This window comes from Salmo salar, chromosome ssa06, assembly GCF_905237065.1.
Source record: "Salmo salar chromosome ssa06, Ssal_v3.1, whole genome shotgun sequence".
Classification (NCBI taxonomy): domain Eukaryota; kingdom Metazoa; phylum Chordata; class Actinopteri; order Salmoniformes; family Salmonidae; genus Salmo; species Salmo salar.
The window spans coordinates 20375327-20383779 of NC_059447.1; positions in this window are offsets into that span (position 1 = coordinate 20375327).

Consider the following 8453-nt stretch of genomic DNA (forward strand, 5'->3'; position numbering starts at 1 on the left):
ACAGACAGACAGACAGACAGAAAGAAAGAAAGAAAGAAAGAAAGAAAGAAAGAAAGAAAGAAAGAAAGAAAGAAAGAAAGAAAGAAAGAAAGAAAGAAAGAAAGAAAGAAAGAAAGAAAGAAAGATATTGCATTGTGGCGTGGGGCTTAAAGACATATTACACTAGGGGCGAGAGAGAGGGAAGAAAGGGGGATGAAGAGGGCTGAGGAAGGGAGAGAGGGAGGGAGGAAAGGGGGATGAAAGAGGGCTGAGGGAGGGAGAGAGCGAGAGGGAGGAAAGGGGGATGAAAGAGGGCTGAGGGAGGGAGAGAGAGAGAGAGGAAAGGGGGGTGAAGTTATTTGATAGTGATTTCCTGGGAAGTGGGAACGATGTCTCCTGAGACAATCTGACTCAAGATGGCCGACTAGTCACCTTATAGCTGTCACTCTGACGAATGAACTGATATGTCTAAGAGTCCACCTCTATTGCCCTGCTTTACCCAGGAGGTAAACTGCCACCACCCCTCTCCTCTCTTCCCCTCCTTCTCACTACCTTATACCTTCTTTTAGACATATGCCTACCTCTTCCTGTACTTTCCTTCCCTCTCCTCTTCTCCTCCTCACTGCCCTATTCTCTCCATTCCAAGTCTTCAAATCCCCCTTTTCCTTACATCTCAATCCACCATCCCCAACTGCCCCCACCAGTCTCCTGTAGCCCTGAGATGGGCCGCTAACCACCATGAGATTGCCCAGTGCCCCGGGGCAGCCTCCAGGCTGCGGCAGTGTGAAGCACTGGTCAAGGGACCACTATAGCTACGTGTCACCACTTACTAAGGACTATTATAGGTTAGAGTGACTGTACATTTCTCTCTTCCTATCTCTTCCTGTCTCTCTCTTTCCCTTTCTCTCTCTCTCTCTCTCTCTCTCTCTCCCTCCCTCCCTCTCCCTCGCTCTGGCCGTGTCCGAATACCCGTGTTCTAAATAGTAGGCATTTTCGGTATGCACATTTTTTACAATTGAGTATGCTTTAAATGCCAGGATGTCATACTAATTTCGATTTTTCATCTAGAAGAATTTGCTGCACACTATTGAAGAAGAGAATCATCTTTCCAGACCCACGGGTTTGACAAAAGCTGATACTCAGGTAAGTGGATGCACTGTTCTAAAATGAACTAATGGTGGGAATCAAAGTAATTGCCCATTAGATGATGCATTCTCAGTATGTATGAGCCTAGTGTGGTAATATGAGAGACAGAGAGAGAGAGACACAGAGAGAGAGAGAGAGAGACAGAGAGAGAGAGAGAGATTATTGCCCTCGAGCACACAAAGAATTATACCTACCTCGGCCTAAAAATCAACACCACAGGTAACTTCCACAAGGCTGTGAACGATCTAAAAGACAAATCAAGGAGGGCCTTCTATGCCATTAAAAGGAACATAAAACTTGACATCCTAAAATACTTAAATCAGTTATAAAAACAATTGCCCTCTATGGTTGTCAGGTCTGAGGTCCACTCACCAACCAAGAATTAACGAAATGGGACAAACACCCAATTGAGAATCCGCATGCAGAATTCTGACAAAATATACTTTGTGTTCAACGCAAAACCCCAAACAATGTATACAGAGCAGAATGAGGACTACACCCACTAGTTATCAACATCCAGAAAAGAGATGTTCAATTCTACAACCTCCTAAAAGGAAGCAATGTCCACACATTCCACCACAAAGCCCTCACCTACAGAGAGATGAACCTAGAGAAGAGTCCCCTCAGCCAGCTGGTTCTGGGGCTCTGTTCACAAACACAAACAGACCCAACCAAACTATGAGAAAGCAAAAAGATAACTAAATGACACACTGGAAAGAATCAGCCAAACAAATTGGAATGCTACTTGGCCCTGAGCAGTGACTACACAGTGGCAAAATATCTGACCACTGTGACTGACCCCAAATTAAGAAAATCATTGACTATGTACAGGCTAAGTGAGCATAGCCTTGCTATTGAGAGACGTTGCCATAGGCAGACCTGGCTCACAAGAGAAGACAGGATATGTCTCCACTGTCCACAGAATGAGGTGGAAACTGAGCTGCACTTCCTGACCTCCTGCCAAATGTATGACCACATTAGAGACACATACTTCCCCCAGATTGCACAGACCCACAAGGAATTTGAAAACAAATCCAGCATTGATAAACTCCCACATCTGTTAGGCAAAATACCACCATGTGTAATCACAGTGGCAAGATGTGTGGCTTGTTGCCATGGGAAAAGGGCAACCAGTGGGGCACAAACAACATTGTAAATATCACCAATATTTATCTGTTTATAAGTATTGGTGGTATTTGTAGTACTATTTGTACTACTATTCATACTACAACTATTTGCACATTGCTAAAACACTGTACAAAGCTGATGATATAACACTTGAAATGTCTTTATCTTTTTGAAACCTTTTTGACTGCAATGTTTACTGTTAATAGTTTTTTGTTGATGTTGTTAAATTTGTTTCTTCTCAGTTTTAATTCTTGTTAATTTCACTTGCTTTGGCAATGAAATGAAATTGAATTGAAATTGAAAGAGAGATGGAGAAAGAGCGAGTGAGAGACATGGAGAGGGAGAGAGAGACAGAGGGAGAGGGAGAAGTGTTCACCAGCATATGAATTGATGGCTCCCTAGAGGCAAGGAGAGGAGAGGGAGGAATGTAAGGAGAGAGGAAAAAACATAAAATAGAGGAACAGATATATAGAGGACAGAGGCAGGGAAGGAGGGGTAGAGCTAAAAACGCAATAAAAAGACAGAGAAATAGCACTATTCTAAGGCCTGTGGATGGTGGTGAAAGTTAACAGGGTGAGGAAAGACCTCTGGGGTTGACAACTCCTGTGACGCATGGCACCCTTGCTTGACTTGGTGTGACAACATTGTCTATGTCCACTCTCTGAACATGCGTCACTCAAAGAGATGAGAGTATTGTGACCTGTCCGAACGTAAAGAAGCTATAAGTTCAATTCAACAACGGATCAATCAATTTGACAACAAGATATTTGCTGGCCCCAGTCAATTTGACAACAAGATATTTGCTGGCCCCAGTCAATTTGAAACAAGAGATTTGTTGGCCCCAGTCAATTTGACAATAGAGACAGTTTGTGTGTTACATTGTTACATGTAGTACCTTTAATGCTGTCTATATCTCTTTCTTTTGCTATTTCTCTCTCAATCTCTCTCTCTGTCTCTCTCTCCCTCTCTCTCCCATTTTTTTCTCTGTCTTCCATTTTTCTCTTTCTATAACAGTTATCTCCCTCTCTCTGGGTTTCTTTTTCTTTGCCCTTCTACATTTACATTTTTTTTTTTTACATTTTAGTCATTTAGCAGACTTACAGTAGTGAATGCATACATTTCATTTCATGATTTTTATTTTTTATTTTTTTTATTTGTACTGGTCCCCCGTGGGAATCGAACCCACAACCCTGGCGTTGCACACTTCTCTCTGTTTGTTTCCTTCTCTCTGTCATTCTCTCTCTCTATATCTGTGTAATGTTGCTTCCACAACACCCATTTTCCTCTCCATCCACCAGATGCTGTAAAAATAGTTTATCGTCTTTGTTTCCAAATGTGCTACATCACTATCAGCTGCTCTCCCCTAGCCTTCCTCTCTTCATCACAACATTCTGTTCCTGCAGTCTGTCCTCTGAGCTTTGTCCTTCCTGGTTCCCCCTAATCAACTGTCTTCTCTCAGCCATGTTGTCTAATCCCAGCCTCGCAAGCCGCCTGGTCTCGCGAACCTACATGGCTTTTCGCTGCGCAGCGGTAATCAGTCTGGTAATTACAAGGCTAGTCTAATCCCTCTGTGACCAATAAATACACAGCAGAAACTCAGAACAGATACGATCTTCCAGACCTGGTGTAACGGTTGTCGTCGGGAATAGAGGACCAAAACGCAATAGGAATGTGGATGCTCATCTTGTATTTATTTTAACTAAAGAGAACACCAAAATAACAAAACGAAAAAAACGCACGAACAACAAAACAGTCTTGTCATGCTCACACAGGCAAAACAAGAAACAATCTCCCACAACACCAAACCATTACCCATATATAGGACTCTCAATCAGAGGCAACGAGAAAGCACCTGCCTCCAATTGAGAGTCCAACCCCCCATAAACCTAAACATAGAAATACAACAAACTAGAAAGAACATAGAAATACAAAACATAGACCAAAACACGGACATAATAAATCAAACACCCTACTACATAAATCACCACCCCAAACCACATAAACAAAATACCCTCTGCCACGTCCTGACCAAACTACAATAACAAATAACCCTTATACTGGTCAGGACGTGACACCTGGGTTCAAATACTACTTGAAATCTTTCAAATAATTTGTGTGTTTGCTCTATTGTGCCTGGACTGCCAGATGGGCGAGGTTTGCAACTTTGAGACTATTCTATTGCTCCATCAAGCCAGGCCAGTTCAATCAAGCACAGCTATAGTATTTGAAAGGATTTCAAATAGTATTTTAACCCATGTCTTCTATCTTCGTTGGCTTAGGGATGTTCAGTGTAGCCCTCCACTACTAGTCATAACTCTGACTGAAGAATACAGATACAGAAATAATAGTATTCTCCTTTTCTCCTGTTGGTGGATTTGATATGGAAAAGTAAGACGCCTATTTGGTGTTCTATTCAATTTCAGACAGTCTGCAAGTTGGAACTCAAGAAAGAAAGATACAAAAATAATACATCTCTGTGCATGTTATTCTCAGAAACAGCAGCCAATAGGTTGGAGCACGGAGCAGACCAGTGACGACAATGGACCCACTAGGAAAGGAGACGAGGATAGGAGGACAAGAAGAGGGTTTGGGCAGGGTCAGTGCTGTCCTTGCTCTCTACTCCTCTGGGAAGGGAGTAAATAAAGACAGAAAATGAGTTGCATTCTTTCTGATTGACATAGCCCTCCTAAACATCCACTGATATGGTGTCCATATTAGGAATACTTGTCCAACACCAGGGACTATGGATGGAGATGAAGCTGGGCTGGGGAGAGGTAGCGGTTGTTGGAGATTAGCTGTGAAAAACTCATCAGATAAATTTAACTGCCAGAGAGAATATACAAAGAACCTAAAAGAGTTATTTGGCTGTCCCCATTGGAGAACCCTTTGAAGAACCCTTATTGGTTCTGTGGAAAGGGTTCTACATAGAACCCAGAAGGGTTCTACCTGAAACCACAAAGGGTTCTACATGGAACCAAAAAGGGTTCTCCTGTGAGGACAACCGAAAAACCCTTTTGGAACACTTTTATCTAAGAGTGTATGTAGATGAGGATTGTTTTTCTCTAACCTCGCAGGCTTCCATAGTGCTGCACCGACCTCTAAGCTCTAAACCCAAAGACAAAGAGCTGACTGATTAAACATGAAGGAAGCAACCTGTGAGGAAGTGGCTGTTTTGAAAAAGGAACGCTTTCCTCATATATATAGTCTTGTCACGACTTCCGCCGAAGTTGGTGCCTCTCCTTGTTCGGGCGGTCGATGTCACCGGCTTTCTAGCTGCCACCGATCTACGTTTCTTTTTCTATGTTGTTCTGTCTTGATTGTACACACCTGGTTCCCATTACGTTATAATTTATTCCCTATTTAACCCTCTGGTTCCCACATGGTTTTTTGCGTGTTTGTTCTTTGTTTAGTGTTCTAGACTTCTGTGAGCTGGTGTGTTTTTCCCGGCGTGGAAATCATTGTTGTTTCTTTTCGAGTAAAGTACGTCTTTTACTCAGTTATGTGTCCTGCGCCTGACTCCGTCCTAACCGCTGCATACTGACACTTGACAAGTCTTTATGTAGCTGGTCGTGGTAGGCTCTGTTGTCTCTGCAGCGTATAGATATGTCTAGTGGCTCATGTAGACATACAGAATACAATATATTCAGACTTTCAGCTACACTCGTTTGAAGCTCGTTTTCCTTACTCTTCCATGGTAGATCTTGGGTACTGAAGATCTCCTTTATCATCACTTATAAGTAATGGTACTACTGTAGTCCTTCAGGCCATATTTCATTGTTTCATTATGTGGAGTGGTACTTCTCACAAGTTTCCAATTTTAAAGATGGACTATTCACGGAGTGGAGATTCAATCAGAGAGCACAGAGAAGCGCTTAACAATGATTTAATGAGATAATTACTTTGATTTTATTAGCTGCTTTACAAAGTGTTTTCCTCCTTTATTGGAGAGCCAAATTAATTCATGAATTGGTCATTTTAATCAATCAGTCCTCATCTGTCATGTAAATTACATTAGCTGTCAGTTAAGCACTGTTAGGTTTGAACTTGTTCAACAATAGTCATCTAAAGGCTTTTTATGAACCCAATTATAGTTAGAATATACAAATAATTACAATATTCAAATTGCCTATATTCTCTATTAGAATGTTCTGTCCCTTCATCCTCAGACATTTGAGTGACAGCTTTGTAATTTACAGTGAGGGAAAAAAGTATTTGATCCCCTGCTGATTTTGTACATTTGCCCACTGACAAAGAAATTATCAGTCTATAATTTTAATTGTAGGTTTATTTGAACAGTGAGAGACAGAATAACAACAAAAAAATCCAGAAAAACACATGTCAAAAATGTTATAAATTGATTTGCATTTTAATGAGGGAAATAAGTATTTGACCCCTCTGCAAAACATGACTTAGTACTTGGTGGCAAAACCCTTTTTGGCAATCACAGGTCAGACGTTTCTTGTAGTTGGCCACCTGTAACGGCTGTCTACGGAAGAAGTGGACCAAAATGCGGCGGAGTTAGGGTTCGTCATTTTTAATGTTACGAACACTATGCAATACACAAAACAACAAAACTGACAGCCAACACAGTCCTGTCAGGTGCAACAACAGTGACAAGAACAATTACCCACACCACACAACGGAAACGTTGGCAACTTATGTGTGACTCCCAATCAACCACAACCCTCTACAGCTGTGCTTGATTTGAAGTCACACGGCCAAAATTAAATGAAACAATAAAACACTCACTCCCTTCTGCCACGTCCTGACCCAACTACACCCTCTACTGGTCAGGACGTGACAGTACCCCCCCCCTCAAGGTGCAGACCCCGGGATGCACCTAAAAAAAGGAAAACACAAAAAAAATCCCCAACAAAAAGGAACACCTAAACAATAAGGGAGGGAAGGGAGGGTGGCTGCCGTCACCGACGGCACTGTGCTACACCCTCCCTCCCCAACCCACCTATCCTGGAGGTGGCTCAGGTGCAGGACGTGGACCTCGCTCCACCTTCGGCGTCGCCCACTCTGTTGGCGCCGATCGCTGCGCCGGGCAGACGGGCCACTCGGGCTGACCCTGGCAGACGGACCACTCTGGCTGGGTCGGAAGACATGCGGACCACTCGGGCTGGGCCGGAGGGCAGGAGGACCACTCGGGCTGGACCGGAGTGCAGGAGGACCACTCGGGCTGGGCCGGAGGGCAGGAGGACCACTCGGGCTGATCCTGACAGGCCGGGCACCCTGGCAGATCAGGGCAGGCGGGCACCTCTGGCAGAACAGGGCAGTCCGGCCACTCTGGCAGAACAGGGCAGTCCGGCCACTCTGGCAGAACAGGGCAGTCCGGCCGCTCCGGCAGAACAGGGCAGTCCGGCCGCTCCGGCAGTTCAGGGCAGTCCGGCCGCTCCGACAGTTCAGGGCAGTCCGGCCGCTCCGGCAGTTCAGGGCAGTCCGGCCGCTCCGGCAGTTCAGGGCAGTCCGGCCGCTCCGGCAGTTCAGGGCAGTCCGGCCGCTCCGGCAGTTCAGGGCAGTCCGGCCGCTCCGGCAGTTCAGCGCAGTCTGGCCGCTCCGACGACTGTTGACTGGCGGGCAGCTCCGACGACTGTTGACTGGCGGGCAGCTCCGACGACTGTTGACTGGCGGGCAGCTCCGACGACTGTTGACTGGCGGGCAGCTCCGACGACTGTTGACTGGCGGGCAGCTCCGACTCAGGATTCACCAGGCTGGGGAGACATAACGGAGGCCTGGCTCTGGGCACAGGCCCTGGACTCACCAGTCTGGGAAGGCCCGCTGGGGGCCTGGTTTGAGGAGGTGGCACAGGAGAGACCAGGGTGGAGAAACCCACTGGAGGACCGGTCCGTGGAGGAGACACGGGCTTGACCAGGATAGGGAGATCCACTAGAGGACTGGTCCGTGGAGGAGACACGGGCTTGACCCGGATAGGGAGACCCACTGGAGTACTGGTCCGTGGAGGAGGCACGGGCTTGACCAGGATGGGAAGACATGCAGGAGGCTTGGTTCTGGGCGTAGGTACAGGATGTGCAGGGCTGGGAAGACATGCAGGAGGCCTGTTTCTGGGCGCAGGCACAGTCTTTACCAGACAACCAGCACGCACCTCAGGACGAGTATGGAGAGCTGCCTCAGGTGACATCATACCCACGACACGCTCATTAGGGCGAATGCCGTACTTTATGCACCACACTAGC